The sequence below is a fragment of the Pavona decussata genome, unplaced genomic scaffold, assembly GCF_977016875.1.
Source record: "Pavona decussata unplaced genomic scaffold, jaPavDecu1.1 SCAFFOLD_128, whole genome shotgun sequence".
Lineage (NCBI taxonomy): Eukaryota > Metazoa > Cnidaria > Anthozoa > Scleractinia > Agariciidae > Pavona > Pavona decussata.
Genome location: NW_028145542.1, coordinates 1,105,001 through 1,128,145, shown reverse-complemented (window position 1 = coordinate 1,128,145; position 23,145 = coordinate 1,105,001). Strand labels below are relative to the sequence as shown.

Genomic DNA, 23,145 nt, shown 5'->3' with positions numbered 1-23,145 from the left:
TTTAGCTTCCACAGATAATTAGCCGCATACTGATACACGTCTATGTGTGTGTGATTTGGGAAGCAGAAGTCATAGTATGTTTAAAACACGAGCAGCAGTGTTTTATCGGCCGCGCCTCGTAGTTTTAGACCCGATAAAGAACATGCTGCGAGTTTTTTGAACGGCTTCAAACACATTCCTGGAAAAGCGGGTGTCAAAGAGAGGTCATTACAATGATGGTACTGTGAACGTTGGAAATTAGCATACTAGAAAAACATGAAACACTGAATACTAATAAGAAGGAGGTTTTATCGGGTTTTAAAACCAACCTAGTGATGTTTTATCGACCATTTGATAGGTCAATTAGGCTTACGAATTATTTATGAGTTTTTGAAAGCTAGGCGAGTAGCCAGGGTTTGATTATCCGACTTTTATTGGCTGTTGCAGCCCCCTTGCAAGTTTGTAACGGTTTTAAAATACAATGTGCACACTGTGTTTATTTGATTGATTGATCGATTGCTTGCTTGCTTGATTGATTGATTCTTTTCCCTCCCCTTTCCTGTCAATACACGCAATTTAAAAATTCAAACGATTTTTCCGATAACAATTACTGTTTCTTCTCGCAATTAGCTGTTCTATGTTTTCTCATTAGGGCTCCCATAACAAAAGAGGTAAACGACAGTAGGATTCGTCAGCCACTTCAGGGGACTTTTGGTTATATAAACAGGAAGTGACTTTCATTTTTTTTACAACAAAGCAATATCTTTACTGGAAGTAAACGAGGAAAACGCTTCGTATGATTAAATGCGACTTTCATCATAACAACATTAGCACAAGAGATTTTCGGCTAAATAACAATTGAATCAAAATGCTAATATTTGCTTCCCAAATCTCCCTTGCTAGATTCTTCATCGCACGTAGCACTAAAGCTGGTAAAGTAGCAGTACTAACTGCTAAAATATTATAAAAATTGAGCTATCAGAAAGACCAAGGGGACTGGAATTGCGTCAGATCGATAAATATAGTTTCGTAAAAGAGCCGAAAAATAACATCGCTCCTATGAACTGAAAGTCCCTACGTGAGAGGCGCACTTGAGTAGTTTGAATCAATGTAAAATGATGCTTTCTCTCATTCTTTCTTTGTCAAGTTGGCAATTGTCTGCAATTAGTTGTATGTTTGGTCTTTCTTTCTTTCTTTCCTCCGTTTTTTTGTTTCTTTCTTTCTTTCTTTCTTTCTTTCTTTTCTTTGTACCCAAACAAGCTATGGGAAGGAGTTATTACACCAGCTGCTATAGAAGCTTATAAACATGATAATGTTAAGTATATGACACTAAAACGTCGAGGGTATAATGCGTCCCAAAATATTTTCTTTTAGAGCAATAAATAGACTGTTTTCAAACCTCTATTTCCCATGTGATTGTCAATATCGTATGTTTGGACCGCACTGCCGGTAGCTTGGTTGATAATGGCGAGCGCAATGTGGCGAGTGCACCAAAACTAACGAGGGGCTGGCAGGAAGGGGAGAAAAAGACGTCTCATTCCTTTTCTCCCCGACGCTAAAGAAACTGACGAGGGCTCCCAGGTTGCGCTCGCTATTAAAAACTTACATGGCGGCAGTTTCGATCGAAATGTGCTATCTCAAAAAAGCACACAATAAAGGCACTGCAAAGAGTCTAATTAGTAAATGAACATATCAGACGTGAATGAACGCAATATTTTTGCCGTGTTCTCTGGAAAGCAGTCTTCTACGATCCGCACTGATCAATTGAATTTTAAGAATGTTTCAAAAACGTCGAAAAGCAGGAAACTTTTATTGTGTTTTTAAATAACATTCACAATAAAGTTTCTGAGAGTTTAACCAGTCAAAATTAGATGGAATGAATTACAGTAACGATTAAAAAGTCAGACTTAAGATTATACTTAAAATTGTTTTAAGATGATTTTTGAACAAACCGCATGGTATATTTAAACTATCATAAATATCAAAAGATTCCGCTGATAGTACCCCCTAACATTCACAATGAAATTTCTGAGAATTTAACCAGTCAAAATTAGATGGAATGAATTACAGTAAACATTAAAAAGTCAGACTAAATATTGTACTTAAAATTGTTTTAAGATGAATTTTGGACAAACCGCATGGTATATTTAAACTATGATAAATATCAAAAGAGTCCGCTGATAGTACCCCCTACCCCCTGACCCCCCCCCCCCCCCTTCTCCTCATTCTTCAGCCTCCGAGCGAGTTCTTCGGTCTTGATTAAGAGAGACAACTTATTATTGTTTTACTCTAGGTATAACGAATTACTATTATCTGAGGCATTGTGTTGCCAAAACACTCAGCCTCACAAACAAAATTGATCAAAAGAAATATAGCTTTACAGTAATGACCACTCGTTAGTTTTCCGTCTGACTCATGATCCAAACTCTCCTACAAATCACCATACAATTCTCACAGCTGACGGAAAGTTCTGCTGTGGTACAGCCCCAGTATATTCACTATGTTTTAATCAACTAACATGACTGTAAAAACTTTACTGGTCTTACGCGCAAACAAAATTATATCCAACAACTTACAGAAATTCCAGGGACGTCAGATTTGCAAATGTCTCGTTAGTTAGTTCAGAAATTTTGTTCTCTGACAAATTCCTATGGAGAAAGAAATTGGATCAATTAAATCTACATTTTTTTTTGTTGTCGAAGCCAGTAACGATAGCTTTGCGAAAGAAGAAACTCCGACCCAGCAATTCCAATGGAAGGCATGAAAATAATAATAGTAATAATAATAATAATAATAATAATAATAATAATAATAATAATAATAATAATAATAGTAATAAATAAATTGAAAAAGACTTTCGCACCCCTTTTCCTCCCTTCCCCCAAAATGGCGTCCTTTGCGCTGAGGTCGTTACCTTTTGAAATGTACAAATCTTGTTTTTATTGCAGGATATTATAAAGCAAAATACAGGGAGATGTAAAGAATCAACCAACGAGTCCCCAGTAGCTCAGAGGTTGGAGCATCCGATCTAGAACACGGAGGGTCGTGGGTTCGAATCCCAGCTTGGGCTCAGATTTTTTCTGTCTCCTCTTATGGTTGATTCTTTACATCTCCCTGTATTTTCCTTGTTTTTATTATAATTATTATTATTATTATTATTATTATTATTATTATTATTATCATTATCATTATCATTATCATTATCATTATCATTATCATTATTATTATTATTATTATTATTATTATTATTATTATTATTATTATTATTATTATTATTATTATTCGGTCTTAGGACAAAGAAAACCTTCTAGTCATTATTTGCTCGCCTATCATGAAGATCAAAATTTAAAATTTTACATTTCAATAATTTTAGAAAATAAAATAAATTAGCAAAACTTACTAAACATTTATAAAGGATCGGAACTGCAAGAAGCAGATTCAAAAGTCCAAATCTTATTTTGGTTTTCGTAATAATGAAATTAACTTATTCAAAAGGGTAAAATAAATCGATTTGGGAAAGAGAAGAGTAAAATGGTGAGACTTGGCTTGGCAAAACTTAAAATGGCCGCCTGCGAGTGTTTCATGTTATTCTAAGCTTTAAGCTGCCTGAAGCGGAAAGGCGGCGAACCTTGTGCAACTCACTTATTATTGCTACAAAGCCTCCCATTTTCTAAGGCGTTGAATTTCGTTATAGCAGGACTTCAAAGAAATATGCTGAATCTCCTAAACCTTCCTAAACCTTGATCGGTTCGGCTTTGTTGTAACAAAATCCAGTCAATTTCAACTGTTTGAGGTCGCACGACGACACGCTTTAGTTTCAGTTTATTGTTTTTGCAATAAACTGTACAAATGCAAAAAGTTATTTATTATTATTTAAACACTAATGGCGAGGAAGCCAAACGAAAGCCACCGGGCTTATAAAGAATGAGCTTCCTCAGTTAAGTAATAAGAACAAAGTATACACATTGGACCAAAATCAATGGCAAAGCAACAGTAATTCTTAAAAAAAATATTACATAGTCATATTGATCATAGTTAGGCCAAAAAAAAAAAACGAAAATGAAAGTGAAAAGCAGAGGTAAATAAATAAAAACAATACGCTATTTCAGTTCATTCATTTGTAACGGTCGCTACTGTCCGTTTCATTTATCCCTATTCTAATAAAATAGGAAGATTCGGCGTGGGTAACACAACTAAAGGTTTTTTGTCTGATTACTTTTTCTATTTCACCATATTACCACATTTGAAAGGTTACCCCTACAGCGTAAGTTTTCTAAAGAATTAGTAACGTATGCAATGCTTAACTTCGTAATAACGTGACCCTCGAGTGGCAAGGGACAGAACATAAAATTGTGAATTACAAGGAGGAAGCCTGATAGAGGGCTTGCGTAATCGTTTCTTGCAGCTTCGTCGTCCTCTATTTTAAAATTGCGCCATTCTTTTGTTTTTGTTCATCTTCTTATATCACGCTACCCTATCTTTGAAGAAAAATACAACTGCTTGTAGTCTTGCTTTTTGTGGTTTGTGAATTTTTCTTTTTACGACATCATTTTTCTTTGTGGAATCCCAATAAAATATGAACTGTATTTGCTTTGGACAACACATGGGGTTTTATGAGCGGCATCTAACGGTAACATTTTTAAAAGCAAAACCATCCAATGTTGTCTCCTGTATTAGAAGATTGTTCTGTGGCTTGTTAAGGACATAGTTCTATAAGCTAATGCAGTTATGTTTTCCCAGATAGTATAGCTCAAAATTTAAGCTAAAGACTGAGTTTTAGAAAGCGGAATCTTATTCCATGAATTTAATAGCTGCTGCTGGCCGGCTTTACCCAAATGTTACCTACATTTTCTTTTTTCTTATTATAAAGCACATGTCAGTTCTCAGCTCATAAAACAAAAGGTTTAAGTCTTCCGGTGATCAAAATTTGAAGCAGGCATTTTGCCGAAGAAATTTTGGGTTTCCCTGTGTCATGCTGTTTATTACTTGTAATTGTCATACTAGTAAAAAATTTTACTTAATCTCTTTCTTGTTGAAAAAATGTTAGTAATCGACTGCGAAGTATCGAAATTAAATAAAATAAATTTCGAGTTTTCAGTTTTGTTTTCAGTTCTGAAACTAGCATCTAACATCACACATTACATTCACTATAGTAAGCTTTCCTCGAACTTTCTTATGAGGTGTATTCATCCTGAACGAATCTTCTCTTGCGTCTCCAAGCAAATGATATGAGAACCATACATATTAGGCGATGCGGAGACCATGTTAGTTATTACAACGCAATAAATATGGAAGATTTTCATTTTTACGTTTAATTACTTTTGAAATACACCTTACCCCTGAAAATCTTTAGAAGCGACGACAATTGGTGTTCCTGCCCTCTCCCTTTTTAAGGGAAAGAATTCGTTAGGTTGATCAGTAGGAAAGTGTTGCCATGGTATTGCCTGATTGAAGGGAAAACGCATTTTTCCAAGGACAAGTACCCGCATATAATAAGCGCTTGATGGCATCCATTTTACTTATATTGGAATAGCATCGGTTAATTGTCACCATATACGTAATGTTAAAACGGAAGACGAATGTATTCGCACGGAAATGGAAAGTTGGTGCTAAATAAATTCATTTATTAATCATCTGTTCGTTTATAAGAATGTTGATATTTTAGGAATCCCACAATGTAGCCCATGCGTCGCCCATGTTTTCTTTATACTCGCTTGCTTCTCGTCTTCTCTTTTGTTTGGAGCACCAGCGGGATAAACTTAAGGACGGTCCCTACTATTGTTACTGTGCATACGTTCTGCGCATCTCGAGAAACTCGGATTTTCTATGGGTGGTGCCTGCTAATACAGGGATATTTTTGCACAGTTTAAAACTATACGGAGAAAATAGAACTTAGCAAATGCTTTTGGTATCTCGAAAGAAAATTGGGGGTAACCATGCATTTTTCAGAGATAATTAAGCTTCAATTTAGGAAAAAATCCCACACATTGCTTTACATTTTGGCGCTTTTTAGAGATATTATTGCTTAATTATCTCTGAAAAATGGGTGGTTACCCCCAATTTTCTTTTTGGATTTCAGTAGCCCTTGCTGAGATTGGCTTTTCCCGCACAGTCATAAACCGCCCAAAAATACTTCGGTATTAGCAGGCACCGTCCTTAAAACACCAACCCCATAAAATCACACAACACCACACAATGTAATTGAAATTAACTTGTCTAGCTCATTATAACACGGGTTTGCATCAGAAAAATTCTGAATTTATGGGGTTTTTTTCCTCACGAGTAAAATCAAACGAAGATCAGCGGTCGTTACAAAAGTGTGAGATCAAATAGCGTGCGACCTTTAATAACCTCTTACTAACCGAGCGCGAGGGCCGTACTGGGGAATATTGGCCCGAGGTCGTGGCAGTACGGACCAAGCGCAGCGAGGTCCGTACAAAAACGACTGAGGGCCAATATTCCCCAGTACGGCTCGAGCAAGCTAGGCTAGTAAGTAGTTTATTATATGGCACTCGGAGCAAACTTGTTTATTTTAAAAAACGTACTTCCGGTCACTTGAATTCAAAGGGTTTCCGTCGTGACGTGTTTTTGAGGACGCGAGCAACCCAGAAAGAACAAGCTACGGTACCACGAGGTTAACATGAAAACAAATTTACTGAACGTTTACATGTAATCATGCTGATTATAGAAAAGACTTCAAGAACGATTTATAGCGGAATATGACGAAAATCTTAACAGCTGCGTTTGTTTTTGAAACTGCTCACAAAAGGGTTTCGTCGATCCCAGAAAATTTACTAGCGCATCATAAAGTAAGGCTCAAGAAAAGGTTGCTGTGAAAATCATATTCAACTTTAAAAGAAGCAGCATTAAGTCAATTGTCCTCATCGCTCTCATCTCTGGCTGGGAAACCCAAATGTAGGGATAAAAACCACCACACAGTTCTTTGGAATGCAACTGGATTGGAGTCGCCGAATTCTTCTGCCTCAAAAAGAGCATCTTCTTCGTTTTCGTCAATCGCCCGAGGGGCTTGCAGCGGGTAATCAGATATTTGCAAAGTTTTTAAAAACTTTTACTAGTACTAATAAAAAAATTTCTTGCAAAAAACTTTAACAGTGATAATACTATTAACTTTTACAATGTTATCACATTATATACTAGTAAATGGCAAACTGGTGGAAAAGAAATGTGCTTTTTTGCCCGATTTGTTTACTAGTATCTTTTAACTATATAAACACTAGTAAATGGCAAACTGGTGGAAAGGAAATGTGCTTTTTTGCCCGATTTGTTTACTAGTATCTTTTAAGTATATAAAACACTAGTAAATGGCAAACTGGTGGAAAGTAAATGTGCTTTTTTGCCCGATTTGTTTACTAGTATGTTTTAAGTATATAAAACACTAGTAAATGGCAAACTGGTGGAAAAGAAATGTGCTTTTTTGCCCGATTTGTTTACTAGTATCTTTTAACTATATAAACACTGGTAAATGGCAAACTGGTGGAAAGAAAATGTGCGTTTTTGCCCGATTTGTTTACTAGTATCTTTTAACTATAAAAACACTAGTAAATGGCAAACTGGTGGAAACGAAATGTGCTTTTTTGCCCGATTTGTTTACTAGTATCTTTTAAGTATATAAAACACTACTAAATGGCAAACTGGTGGAAAGGAAATGTGCTTTTTTGCCCGATTTGTTTACTAGTACGTTTTAAGTATATAAAACACTAGTAAATGGCAAACTGGTGGAAAAGAAATGTGCTTTTTTGCCCGATTTGTTTACTAGTATCTTTTAACTATATAAACACTAGTAAATGGCAAACTGGTGGAAAGAAAATGTGCTTTTTTGCCCGATTTGTTTACTAGTATCTTTTAACTATATAAAACACTAGTAAATGGCAGACTGGTGGAAAAGAAATGTGCTTTTTTGCCCGATTTGTTTACTAGTATCTTTTAAGTATATAAAACACTAGTAAATGGCAAACTGGTGGAAAGAAAATGTGCTTTTTGCCCGATTTGTTTACTAGTATCTTTTAAGTATATAAAACACTAGTAAATGGCAAACTGGTGGAAAGAAAATGTGCTTTTTTGCCCGATTTGTTTACTAGTATCTTTTAACTATATAAACACTGGTAAATGGCAAACTGGTGGAAAGAAAATGTGCTTTTTTGCCCGATTGGTTTACTAGTATTTTTTAACTATAAAAACACTAGTAAATGGCAAACTGGTGGAAAAGAAATGTGCTTTTTTGCCCGATTTGTTTACTAGTATCTTTTAAGTATATAAAACACTAGTAAATGGCAAACTGGTGGAAAGAAAATGTGCTTTTTTGCCCGATTTGTTTACTAGTATCTTTTAACTATATAAAACACTAGTAAATGGCAAACTGGTGGAAAGAAAATGTGCTTTTTTGCCCGATTTGTTTACTAGTATCTTTTAACTATATAAACACTAGTAAATGGCAAACTGGTGGAAAGGAAATGTGCTTTTTTGCCCGATTTGTTTACTAGTATCTTTTAAGTATATAAAACACCAGTAAATAGCAAACTGGTGGAAAGAAAATGTGCTTTTTTGCCCGATTTGTTTACTAGTATCTTTTAACTATATAAACACTAGTAAATGGCAAACTGGTGGAAAGGAAATGTGCTTTTTTGCCCGATTTGTTTACTAGTATGTTTTAAGTATATAAAACACTAGTAAATGGCAAACTGGTAGAGAGGAAATGTGCTTTTTTGCCCGATTCGCTTACTAGTATGTCAAACTGGTGGAAAGGAAATGTGCTTTTTTGCCCTATTTGTTTACTAGTATGTGTACAGGCCCGCAAATGATCCCCGTACCGGAAATGATCCCCAAATTGAACCGCAAATGATCTCCGGACGGGAAATGATTCCCAGATTGGACCGCAAATTATCCCCGATCGCCTCGCCATAAATATTAAATGGAATGGACTCAAATTTGGACAGTGGATTTAAATTTTATACACTTCGTTTTTTTCCCTTAATAACACCAGTCGTTATATTAAGCTATATGCATATAAATTTCACACTTTTAAAAATTATAATGTAGCAGCTCAGTGCAACAGAACAATTTTCTTTACATAAACTGGAACATACATGCCAGTTGTTGTCTCAGGTGTGTAGCCTGCGAACGCAGACGTATTTCCGGCTGTCGATATTTTCTCCGCCGGAATTCTCTCGAGAGCCGGAAATACGTCTACGTTCGCAGGCTACCAGGTTTGTCGCCTGAGAACAATAAGTAATTGGGTGCGTCGCCTTGGGTGCGTCGCGTGAGCCGGCTAACTGTGATATATTTAATAGAAATTTCTTCAGAGCGAGATCTTGAACTCGGCCGTTCTTATCTCGGGTGTATCGCCAGTAAAGGACGAGCAATCGGGTGTGTCGCCTTAGCTTTGCCGTGTTTAATTATTTTACTCCGGATTTTTCAATTGTTCGAAGGTTTTTGACTGAACCGGAAATAATCGACTGCACGCAGTGAGTGAATGTTGATTGCTGTGAACTTTTTACAATGGGATGGGTGAGACTCGTATTGCACCGAAAATGTGGTTTTAAACTATCGAAAGCACTCCCGGAAACAATATGCCTCCTCTAGGGATCGAGGAAAAAATTGGACGGCAATATCGGTTGCTAAGGCATGCGGCTCGCCATGGAGGGGGACAATGGTCTCCTGTAGGTCTATGCCGACGACAGTGTGTTCTGTAAAAAAGATATAGAAAAAAAACGATATAGCGGCAAAACGAAAACGAACGACAAAATCAACATATTACGCGATAACGTATTGGAAGACCGAGGCTTGAACGTTATGCTTAAGACTAAGATCCAATTAAGAACAAAGGCGACGATAGTGGGTGAGATTTAACCGCCATCTGAAGTGCATTGACCGATTCTCCTTCCTTTTTCGAAAAAAAAAATTAAATAAAATAAAACTTGCGAGTCTTAACTTACCCGCTCTTTAATTTGGATACTAATTTCGTACGATTCGTGCACATTTTAGGCATTGTAATGGTATAAGTGCATCATATACATGTATGTTACAGTTTATAGGTAAATTGTTCTGTTGTACTGTGCTGCTATATTATTATTATTTTTTAAGTTGAGAAATTTGCATGCAGATAGCTTAAATATAACGAGTGGTGTTATTAAAAAAAAAAAAGGAATTCTATAAAGTTTAAATCCACTGTCCAAATTTGAGTCCATTCCGTTCTATATTTATGGTAAGGCGACCGGGGATCATTTGCGGTCCATTATGGGGATCATTTCCCGTCCGGGGATCATATGCGGGATCATTTCTTTTTGGCCCGATTTCTCAGCCATTGCAGTTATTTTGATTTTGTTGTACTAGTAAATTTATCTGGCGAAAACGTCCATTGCTTTTTGGCCGATTTCCGCAGCCTTTAAGCTTGTAATAATATGATATACTAGTAAATTTATCTGGCAAAAAAGTCGATTTCTTTTTTGCCCGATTTCCGCAGCCTTTAAGCTTGTAATAATATGATATACTAGTAAATTTATCTGGCAAAAAAGTCGATTTCTTTTTTGCCCGATTTCCGCAGCCTTTAAGCTTATAATAATATGATATACTAGTAAATTTATCTGGCAAAAAAGTCGATTTCTTTTTTGCCCGATTTCCGCAGCCTTTAAGCTTGTAATAATATGATATACTAGTAAATTTATCTGGCAAAAAAGTCGATTTCTTTTTTGCCCAATTTCCGCAGCCTTTAGGCTTGTAATAATATGATATACTAGTAAATTTATCTGGCAAAAAAGTCGATTTCTTTTTTGCCCGATTTCCGCAGCCTTTAGGCTTGTAATAATATGATATACTAGTAAATTTATCTGGCAAAAAAGTCGATTTCTTTTTTGCCCGATTTCCGCAGCCTTTAGGCTTGTAATAATATGATATACTAGTAAATTTATCTGGCAAAAAAGTCGATTTCTTTTTTGCCCGATTTCCGCAGCCTTTAAGCTTATAATAATATGATATACTAGTATATTTATCTGGCAAAAAAGTCGATTTCTTTTTTGCCCGATTTCCGCAGCCTTTAAGCTTGTAATAATATGATATACTAGTAAATTTATCTGGCAAAAAAGTCGATTTCTTTTTTGCCCGATTTCCGCAGCCTTTAAGCTTATAATAATATGATATACTAGTAAATTTATCTGGCAAAAAAGTCGATTTCTTTTTTGCCCGATTTCCGCAGCCTTTAAGCTTGTAATAATATGATATACTAGTAAATTTATCTGGCAAAAAAGTCGATTTCTTTTTTGCCCAATTTCCGCAGCCTTTAGGCTTGTAATAATATGATATACTAGTAAATTTATCTGGCAAAAAAGTCGATTTCTTTTTTGCCCGATTTCCGCAGCCTTTAGGCTTGTAATAATATGATATACTAGTAAATTTATCTGGCAAAAAAGTCGATTTCTTTTTTGCCCGATTTCCGCAGCCTTTAGGCTTGTAATAATATGATATACTAGTAAATTTATCTGGCAAAAAAGTCGATTTCTTTTTTGCCCGATTTCCGCAGCCTTTAAGCTTATAATAATATGATATACTAGTAAATTTATCTGGCAAAAAAGTCGATTTCTTTTTTGCCCGATTTCCGCAGCCTTTAAGCTTGTAATAATATGATATACTAGTAAATTTATCTGGCAAAAAAGTCGATTTCTTTTTTGCCCGATTTCCGCAGCCTTTAAGCTTATAATAATATGATATACTAGTATATTTATCTGGCAAAAAAGTCGATTTCTTTTTTGCCCGATTTCCGCAGCCTTTAAGCTTGTAATAATATGATATACTAGTAAATTTATCTGGCAAAAAAGTCGATTTCTTTTTTGCCCGATTTCCGCAGCCTTTAAGCTTATAATAATATGATATACTAGTAAATTTATCTGGCAAAAAAGTCGATTTCTTTTTTGCCCGATTTCCGCAGCCTTTAAGCTTGTAATAATATGATATACTAGTAAATTTATCTGGCAAAAAAGTCGATTTCTTTTTTGCCCAATTTCCGCAGCCTTTAGGCTTGTAATAATATGATATACTAGTAAATTCATCTGGCAAAAAAGTCGATTTCTTTTTTGCCCAATTTCCGCAGCCTTTAGGCTTGTAATAATATGATATACTAGTAAATTTATCTGGCAAAAAAGTCGATTTCTTTTTTGCCCGATTTCCGCAGCCTTTAGGCTTGTAATAATATGATATACTAGTAAATTTATCTGGCAAAAAAGTCGATTTCTTTTTTGCCCGATTTCCGCAGCCTTTAAGCTTATAATAATATGATATACTAGTAAATTTATCTGGCAAAAAAGTCGATTTCTTTTTTGCCCGATTTCCGCAGCCTTTAAGCTTGTAATAATATGATATACTAGTAAATTTATCTGGCAAAAAAGTCGATTTCTTTTTTGCCCGATTTCCGCAGCCTTTAGGCTTGTAATAATATGATATACTAGTAAATTTATCTGGCAAAAAAGTCGATTTCTTTTTTGCCCGATTTCCGCAGCCTTTAAGCTTGTAATAATATGGTATACTAGTAAATTTATCTGGCAAAAAAGTCGATTTGTTTTTTGCAAAAAATCCTATTTAACAGTATACTTATTATTAAAGATATACTAATAAATTCATAGGGCAAAAAACGAAATTTCCTTTTTTGCAAGATTTTCCATTTATCAGTATATAGCTATATAATTTAATTTTTGAAAAATAAATATTTATATATAAACTAGTAAAGTTTTTTGCTCAAAAACAATTTATTAGTACTAATAAAGTTTTTTAAAAAGTTTGTAAAAATATGAATTCCCGCTTGCAGCTCGTTTCTTCTGTCGTGCTCGCGAACTAGTGACATTGTGCTTCGCAGCTAGAACTCTTCTCGATTTCTTAAACTCATTATCCTTGAGTATGTTGAATGGATACTTCTTCTCAGAGGAGTATCACTGTATATTGCGCTGAAAACTGGAAAATGTTGCTGGCTCGTATTCACCATTTTTTTTTCCTGCGTTCGTTGTGTGTGCGTGTGCTTTCTCACGTATATTTCACGCAAAGGATACAGTTTAATGTAACAGTCGAAACTTTTAATCAGATTAATGTAGTTCAAATCTGCTGCGTTTAACCTATTTCTAGTTTAATTTATCCATGGCAGTGATAAAGAAAGAGGAAAAGAAATTTTCCAATTATTTGTTTAAACACAATAATATTCAGCCACAATAACTGGACTCCGCATCAGAGCGAACGGATACTCTGGAATTTCCATCTATAAAAAGCAGGCGCAATATATATTGGTCAGTAACGCTACCGAACTTTCGATCCAAAGATTTTTCTACTGCGGATGAAAAATGCTTCCTTTTAAAAATGTCGCTTCATTTTTTGCTAATAAGAAAAACTATTTGCACCCGTGACAGTCTGTCACGCCATCTTTTTTTCGCTTCGATCGCCAAATCTCAAGAAAATGCTCATAAATCTGAAGCCTAGCAGGTCATTTATTTTCATTTCCCCAGAGCTTTGTTTTTATATTATGATAAATAGGTATACAGTGAAGCCATAGAAAGTCATTATGGGGAAATCTAAGTTATCGCCCATGGGTAAAATTGGCAATGTTTTAGTGCCAAAATGTGTTTGTTGAAAATTTGCATTTATAGCATGTTCAGTTCTAAATCTACTTCGGACGTAAAAGTAACTTAGGTTTTAAATGTTTTCCCGTAAAACAGAAGAGGAATACATAATAAAGCAATAAATGTCATTTGAAGGTTAGTTACAGTCTGCGGATTGATACGCGAGCGGTCGAAAGTTAAGGAAAATTCCATCCCGTCGAAAGCGGACTTTGAGCTCAACTGAGACAAAATCGTTTTTCGCATATTTACTCGAAAGGAAGCGGTATTTTGAATAACTAACTACAGCTCAGTTTGTTTCTCACTAGGGACTACCTATGAGCAAATATGAACGAAATCGATTTTTTGACTTGTGCCACCACTTGGTCGATATTTGTGGAAAGCCGCTCTTAAGTTTTCACCGGCAACGATCGAAAGAATGTCAGGTAAATAGTAATTGAGTCAGCATGCATTCGTGTTATTTTGCAACTGAGCTGGAGTTGAAGCCCACGTGCTCCTGTTAAATAAAAAAATGTGATTTTCCTTTTTTTTGTTTGTTTTTTGTTGTTGTTGTTTCTAAAAGCCAGCGACACACTTGGCGATCTTGCCGCGATCGGTGTATAAAATCGCCGATATCTGGCATGTCAGATATCGTCGATTAAATTCACCGACATTCGCCAACTGAAGTGTGCCCGTTCCCGCGATTTTCTATGTTTATCGCTGCGAATCGCCAGTAAAGCCAACCCATCAGGCTGGGCGATTTTATCACATGAGTTTTCAGAACTGCCACATCGCTGCGAAAAAAATCGCTAGGTGTGTCCACATCAATCGGTGGCGAAAATCGCTGGCGACCAAATTCGCCGCGATCGGCGTATAAAATATCCAAGTGTGTCGCTGGCTTTAGACTATTCTCTTGGCGGCCATGCTATAGCCGCAATATGTAGGGACGTAAATTAATGTCGTTTCAATTTTCCGGAGTTTGAAGTAATAGATAAAAAACGAGTGCGAGTTTTTTTATCAGGGCTTCCAAACACCAAGAAACGGATTAAATCACGACGCCGAAGGCGGAGTGCTTTTATTGTTTCGAGGTGATTAGAACCCCTGATGAAAAACGAAGCACGGGTTTTTGAGCTGGCTTCTCAAACTATTGTCAGAATTTAGTGGAATTATTTCCAAAGAATGGGTAATTAGGAGGCGTGATCAATAGGCTATTGTTTTTTTCTTATTCGTGGTAACTGAAATTAAAGGAATATTTAATATGCAGCTATGGGGGCATGGGGGCGAGTTTTTTGGTAGATTAACATTACGGCGCGTGATGGAGTATGATAGCGATTCAGAACGATTTCGCGTTCCTAAAACTTCTTTTCAAGAAAATGTTCTGGTGAATGAAACCGTTCCAGCTTCAACTTAGTATAAAAACAAGTGCGCTGTGAGCATTTTTGCCAAATGGAAGAGGTTAAGAGAGGTTAAAGTTCGGGTATTAGATATTGGTGGTCTCTTTTATGGACTACGATTTTCACAAGGTTACCGCTGTGAGCGCAGACTGATTGCCGGAATGGACGCTCTGTTGCTGAACTATTGGTTGTCAAAATTCGTGATGGAGGTAGCTAAAAAGTCCAGTGGAAAGAAAAGTTTGTTGCCCTATTGTTGTTGAAAGTAATGATTGAAGCGGCAAATATACTGTATTCAGTATTAAGACTGATTAAAATTCAAATTTGTTGATCAGTGTCTTGATCATTTTTTTGAACCAATCGAGTGCGTCTAGATCGGTATATTCATTGGTATCAAAGTACATGCACCTGACCTAATTGGTCCAAGTTGATACGGTCGTCAGCACATGAATAATTAATGTATTTGAGAATTACCCGTTTAAAGGCGAGTGCGGGGGTTTCAGCAGGTTTCCAAACGCGTTTGGAAACCTGATAAGACCCGAAGCACGAGTTTTGAAATGACTACTCCAACAATACAGAATTATGCAGTGTTGTGTTGTATTCTTCCCTTTTTTTTAAATGCCTTGTATGTGTGATTTTTTTGTATTCAGTCGGCATCCATTGTATTTGTGAGCTTTTGTTTTTAATTATCCAATAGTTTCGCGATGTACAAAATTTGTATTCCAATAGCGTTATGAACTTGAAGTGGTTTACATATTGTTTTTGCCATGGCCGAAGGAAGGTTTCGCTTGCCAAAAACAATCGAGGAAGAAGAACTTTGCGTAGAGAAAGCAGTATCAAAGCCAATTAAATCTACCAGATATAAAGACTAAGTAGGCAGTAGGCATTTTGGGGGATTGAAGGAGCTGGTGGAGTTTCAAAGAGTATGAATAGGACAAAGTTCAGCTGCTTACTCGGCGACAACTACTGTCGATGCTCGCAGGGAGTCCGTGTCGCGGAAGGCAGAAAAAGTTTTTCCAAATGCGGATATGGATACTATGCCAGTCTTTTTGGGTGACTTTAAGAAATGTGCTGTAAATTTTTTTTCAAATGACTTGAGCTTGTCCACCGATTTGAAATTGGCCACTGTTTATTAAAAAATAATGATTCATGTCAAGCTGTGTTTGAGTAATCTATGAATATGCAGATTAAGAACAGTTTTAAAACTAGTGATGAAAAAGTGATGAAACACTAGGGATGAAAACGTGATGAAACACTGGTGACTTTGAACTGGTGTTTCATTGAGTTTCAAAGTCTTCTACCTGACCCGAATGGGGCGCTCTTGTTGGCTTATAACATCATGAATTATTAATAAAGAATAATCAACATTCAGGAGTTTTGTCAAGGCTGAGACAGAGGAAAACCAGTTAATTCCCGCAAGTCGAAGGAGTCTGGATAAGAGCATACGTAAAAATACGTCTCTCCTAGAAATCATGTTTATAACGATTTTACTGATTTGTAGAGTCAAATTGTGGACAACCGATACTCTTGTTAAAAAATAATTTGCGATTTATGTTTTTCTTATTACCGGCAAATTATATCCTTTCAATTTATTTCTACAAGCACATTAGTAAAATAGCGACATGCTTACACGTTTAAGATGAGCCTTCCCATTGTAGATTCGAATAATGTACACAGCGTTTCGCCAAAATGTATTGGGGGTAGTATCTAATGTCAGTCGTCATGGTTCTTTTGCATCAGGATCAAGATCGGTAGCTTACAAGTAAAAGTTTATTGTCGTTTTTCAAAGATCCTCTTTACAATGAAATATACAGGTTGCAGCTTAACTGAATCTTTAAACCTTCAAAAAAAAAAAGAAAAAGAGTTTTGATTTTTTTTTTATTTCGACAGCTCCTCTGCTCTTCTTCTGTCACCCTTTTAAGCCTTACTGCAGAAATTTAGATATCAAGCTGGTCTTTTCTTTTTTTGAAATTAACAACATTTTGGGCATGAGAGAATATATCCCAAGCGAGCTCCGTTCTTGCGTTGTATCCAGCATTTTTTCCACACTTGTAAGATCGTTAGCACTTAGCTACTGATGAGGCCTCTCTGGTATTCAAACACTTAAAAGATTCTAAACAATGCCATAGTTTACGTTCGCCTGATTCTTTCAACATTCTCCATCATGCTTCCACCAATTATCGACTCAAGATCAAAGAAGTTCTCATTGTTTTTTAAATAAAATTGACAATGGAATGTCTGAGATATTACCAGTCAAAATACGATAAAATGAATTCCAGTAAACATTAACAGTCAGACTGAATATTGGTGTTAATATTGTTTTTCAGATAATGTTTGGAAACAAACCACAGGGTATATTAAAAGTATGACAATATCAAAAGATCCGGCTGACAGCAACCCCTTCCCCTATACACCCTCCCCCCCCCCCCCCACCCGACCTATTACGACTCAATACAAATCAAGCAAGCAGGGCGGATTCACAGGAGGAAGTGGAGGAATCGACTAAAAAACACATACAAGATCCTAAACTTGCAGCCATATGGGAGACATTAGTAAGAATCGAACCAAAGGCCAATTTCCTGTTTAACGAGAAGAAAACCTTGAAGCAGGAAGCTACGTGATAGCCTTGAATTCACGCAGAGCAAGATTGAGGAGATAGTTACAATTAAATCAGCTTTGCAAGAAAAATTTTTTTGAAATAACGAAGAACGGCATCTCACTAAGAAAAAGAAGAAGTAAAGAAAAAAGCGGTGCAACTGGAAAATGTTATCGCATGTTATCCTTCAGTAGAATTATGAAAATAACAATATTGAATTTCGAACGAGGCCTTTAACTACTGTTAAAATTAAAGGCATCACCAGGGTTTAGAAAATATTCGGCCTACAGCTTATACAGAAATTAATGTGAAGTAAAATGTGTGGAAAGTGTAGTAATGGGGCAAAGTATATAAAATGTATGAGAGGTATAAATACAAATATGAATAAAATAAAGTACGAGTGTCACAGAACAAAGAGTCTCTCCAGATGTACTAAAATAGTCATTTAAACAAAAGGTCCGTGAATTCGCTGTATTCTTCTCGGGAGTTGAGGGTAGGTTTGTACTTTCTGATGGAAAGTACTTCGAATAGGCGTAGATTTTCGGGGTCGTTTTCTTGCTCAATGGTATTAATTTCAATGCCACTATAGTCTTTGTTGTATCATATAGAGATGTGTTTCTTCACTGTGGAATTTTCTTTATTGAGGTGTTCTCTTATACGATACTGGATGAAACGTGTAGTGCTACCGATGTATTGTTGATTGCAGTTGTTACATGTGATTTCTTAGACGACGTTTCTTCATTAGTACAAGTTGGTTTTAGAAATGGGGCACTGGTCTCTGGTGCATGTACTTTTCGTGGGGTCGTGGGAGAAAGCTTGTCTGAGGATGTGTAATCTGTAGACAACACATACTTTTTTTTTCTAAAAAAAAAAAAGGGATTGGTGATCCTGTGGTTTAGCCGTTCTCGGAGATGTACGGAATCTTGAGGTATGACCATGCTGTGTTGGTGGGTCAAGAGTCTCTTTCATGGCTCTGGGGGTGCTTTGTTTGGTGTATGCTGTTCTCTGCATTTCCGTTCAGACGGATGATGTCATCGAATAAGCTTTCCTGCTTTGTTGCTGTTATCAATGAGGAGCAATGTTAACTATCCCCGATACGTTTCCGCACATTGCAAATGAAAGTAATCATTGATTTCTTGGTTAGAGCTGATTGATGGTGAACAAATAACACGTTTTTAGCTGTTCTTTTTGTTTTTTCTCGTAAAATTAGAAAATAGCTTTTGCTATTTTTGGATGTGGTAATTTTGAGTTCGAGCTGTGACAGCGAGTGGCCATTGGGTGTTGTTTCCGGTTTATCGATTTCAAACTTTAATTTGGGTTGTAGACATTTCATTGTATGGTTAAGTTAATCTACCATATGGCGCAGATCGGGGAGAGCTGGGTAGGGATTATCCCGCGGTGACCTTAAAACTGAACAACTTTTCTTTTTTAATATTTGGCCAAACACCATGAGAATTAGTTTTTTTAGAAATGTATCTGGGAACAGTTTGATAACGTCTGTTAGTGATCTTTTTTTTTTTTTTTTTTCAATTATCGAGCTCTTAAGCCTGGTTTACACGTACGACGCAAGCATAAGCACAAGAAACCTACGTGTAAACCGGTGCGACGCAAGCTTAAGCGCCTCGTGCTTGCGCTTGTCTTATGCTTCCGTCGTCCCGGTTTACACGTACGACGCAACGACGCAAGCATAAGCACAAGCACAAGAGAATGGAACGATTTCCATTCTCTTGTGCTTGTGCTTGTGCTTGTGCTTGCGTCATATGTGTAAACCGGGACGACGGAAGCATAAGCACAAGCGCAAGTAAAGTAAACTGAAAAAACAGTGACAAGTTGTCAGCGTACATTCTGGTTACTCATGCTTTGCCATTTGCAAAATGGCGGCAGCAATTTTTTATGCTTCTGCGCCTGCGTATGTCACCTTATGCTTATGCTTATCGCACGTGTAAACATCCTTGTACTTATGCTTGTGCTTATGCTTGCGTTGTACGTGTAAACCAGGCTTTAATGCGCATAGACTATGTTCCTTATATCTTGCAAAATCGTAGAGGTTGGTTTTTAGAAAATCGTTAAGGCCAAAAATGTAAAGGAGAAAGGTCAGCAAAAGTCAGAAATGAAAGAGCCACGAAAAGTTTATCTCCGTTCAACTCAGTAACGTCAACCGATTAACAAAAAAAAAAAAAAAAAGAAAAAGGAAATTCCGTGGTGGTCAGTTTGAAGGCGCACATCGTTCCTTTAAGTCAATATCTATTCTAGCAATATCATGATGTATATTACTTTTTAAAGCGGTATTAGGATAACAAGCATTTTTTTGTTCACGCTTTAACCTGTACATATTAAATAGATGCTCTTCTTCTTCTTCTCTTTTTCTTTTTTTTTTTTCATCAAAGCTAATGGAAGAAGCGATCAATGAAATTCTCATCTCACTGTGTTTGTCCTGGATTTTCGCTTTAACTTCGCAACAGAAGTGGCGAGAAATTGTATGTTAATTTGCAGAGAGCTTTTGTCCGCAATTGCCCGACTAATGTCAAAAAGAGAGCTGTATACCAGCGTTGCGCCATTGTCACAAAATTCATACTATTCATGTTTTCGTTGTTTTCATTTCATGTTTGCATTTTCATGTTTCGCGTTTGCATGTAGAAATTTAGTCGTTTCTTTTTCATTATCTAAATTCGTTAGGTTTATTTTTAATTATTTGTAGTCTTAATTCGTCGTATTTTTATCAGTCAAAAAATGTCACTGGTATATCAGTAGTTATTGTCTTAGGAAATTGTGTGTAGTATTGTAAATTTCAATGTAATCTAACTAACTATTATTATTCCCGTTACCGTGTATTTTGTATCTTATTGTGTAATCAGCATTTATTGTACATCTTGTAGTTAGCGTTTTCTGGAATCTTCTTTGTAATGACGTAATTGTGTACAGTATTTAAATAGAGGTCAAGGTTGTTGTTGTGTAGTTGGTTGTTATTCTTGGAAGGAGAAAAAGGACTGAGAAGTAAGAAGAAGCAGAAAAGTTAGTTTTGCAAGGTCGAAGGCGAAGTCGCTCAAGTCACTGTCAAGAGCCATTGACAGGAGCCAGCCGTGTTTTCCCTGACATAAACCCTTTTGTCAGCGGCGGCGAGTGAACAGGAGTTCAAGGCGTGTGCATAGAAATTAAAAGTGAGTGCGAAGGAGTCAAACAAGACGGGAACAAAAAAGAGAAAAGGCGACAGAAGAGAAGAAGGAGAGGTTTGTGTGAACGGTTGTTGGTGCGGTTTGTTTATGCGAGTGGTTGAAGTAGCAGTTTGTTTGTGCCTGGAGAAGACTATAAGGACAAGGAAGGACTGAACTGAACTGACATAAGTAATTTAGCTTAAGATAATTAATTAGGTTAAGAAAGTTTTTTTTACGCTACCGTTTATTGTGTTTACTAAGCGTTTATGCATACTAAATTTATTAAATTTGTTGTTTTACTTAATCTTTTAGTGTGTTGTGGGTTTGCGGGAAGGGTTTTGTACAGTCCCCTTTTAAATCGTGCCTCACAAGGGAGAGATCCACGTCACAGCCATAAGCAGCGAATACCTTCGTTCGAGGATTTGTCAGTGTGTCAGATTTCATTATGAGTTCTTAAATATGCCCTTAAGGAATTCCAAAAAAAAAGTGTCTCCGAAAATATCGAAGAAAACGTGCAAACTACAGCCCCGCAATTTTAAAGACGACAAGAGCACGCTAAATTTTTGATTTTAAGATTTTTCTTCAATGTATCTGTTTTTGTTTTGGGCTTCTTTGTTAGTGCTGTTGTTGTTGTTGTTTTATTTTTTTCTTCATTGATAAGTAGCATACAAAGACAATTTTATCATTCGGAAAACACATCTTGTTTGGGCTAAGGAAATGAGCTATACAAATTGTCTGTATTATCTATGAACTCGGAAATGTCGTTCAGCTGAGTTTTTAATTTTATTTTATAAATTGAGAGCAAAATTTCATGCCAATAGTATTTCAGTTCCTGATCAGAACCTGGGCAGCTTTGCTTGAATTTACCTTTGAACTTACAACAGGTGGCTTTGTCCAGTTTGATTAACAAGCGTGATTTATAAAACCTTACCTTACTGGTTTTGCTTCGCCTCTATTTTTCGCAGTTAGGTTAGGTTATTTTGAATTCGTCTCCTCTGATAAAGACGTCCTTTGTTCATATTTGTTTTAATATTCAACTCCATCATTTTCTCGTTGGCTGAGTGTTCTTTTAGTAGAGATTGAAGTGTATTGACGATCTTTTTGTACGTCTTTACTTCCATCAGTTTCGTGTACTCAACTTTCTATGCTCAGTAAAGGGTCAGCTATGGGCATTTGAATACCAGAAAATTTCCTTGTGATCAAACCTGACCTCCCATAAAAGACAAACATTTATATACACCAGTCTTAGTTTTGAATGGAAACCGCATCGAAAAACATCCAGGGACACCCACCCAACGTCTAGTTTCGCTGAGTATTTTTTTTGCAAAGATTTTTCAAACCTCTAAAACTAGAATATAATCAGGAAAAAATACTAGGGCTATAATTTAAGCAAAAGGTCACTTCAAATTTTTGCAACGCTGAAAAGTAAATTCATTTTGTATTCAGGGGGGTCAAATACCGTGTTAAAAGTATTAATAAAGGGCACCTAACATTTCCGAAAGTTAACAAAAACTCTAAAACTTTTTAGTTTAGGATTTCGTCCCTAAAACTGTCGGCCATTTTATTAGATTTTTAGCTAAAGAATCCGAACAGATTAAACAAGCTCTGTGTTACCTTACTGGAATTGGCCTTTTGAAAACCCAGAAAACAACTTCTTAAAAATCTTGTTATAATGCTCTCGTTAGGTTACCCTGAACATCGAGTTGCAAACTTTCTGCCACACACTCACAACATGTGCGTATTTTGTACATCCATGTAAGAAAGTAAATTCAAATCGGTTCTTCTGGTTGTTCAACACCTGACCAACTCAGACTATAGAGCTCATTGCGCTCCTTTATTTTCTCTTCTGATCATCAGTGCATTAGATATTTTTCAAGTAAATTATTTTTCACGTCAGCAGTTATTGCCTCCGACGTTTCTCGATCTGTTTGTAGCTACAAATCAAAACATAATTGATTTAATTATAGTTTTAAGGGAAATTACCTTTTTCACTTTCCCCTGTGACCTTGGTTACTTGTTTGCCAAGGATAGCAAAGAGCATATCGTAGTTATTATACTTGTCAATCTAAACATCTAATACCTCTATTGGATATTATAATGTCTACCGAGTGAGTTAGAAAATGGGTTAGTTTCTCAGAAAACAACAGATGTTTATTTGCAATAAGGAAATCTGGAATCCAAGATTGTGTCATATGTTTGATAATTATAAGTCCAATATAGAATGTGCTTAAGAAAACGTTATCTCATATCCAGAAATACAAACGATAGTAAAACTAACAAGGCTGCGTTGAAGAAAATGGACGAACGCAACAGAATCTATTGCAAAATGAGGACTTTTTCAGAGGTTGTGAGAATTATGAGTACATATCAAATAGTGAGAAAATCTTGAGCTTCTTTATTTTTATTTCATTCCTTTTTCGAGTGCTAAATCTTGCGCTGCA

The 23,145-nt window shown here is 36.2% G+C and overlaps 2 protein-coding genes across 2 annotated transcripts in view; both read right to left on the bottom strand.

Moving 5' to 3' along the window:
- The window catches only part of LOC146468854 (uncharacterized), a 156,985-nt gene that overhangs the window by 77,353 nt on the left and 56,487 nt on the right, over nucleotides 1–23,145 (bottom strand). The gene's annotated exons all lie outside the window — the stretch shown is intronic.
- Nucleotides 1–23,145, bottom strand: part of LOC146468855 (uncharacterized) — a 208,312-nt gene that overhangs the window by 133,481 nt on the left and 51,686 nt on the right. The gene's annotated exons all lie outside the window — the stretch shown is intronic.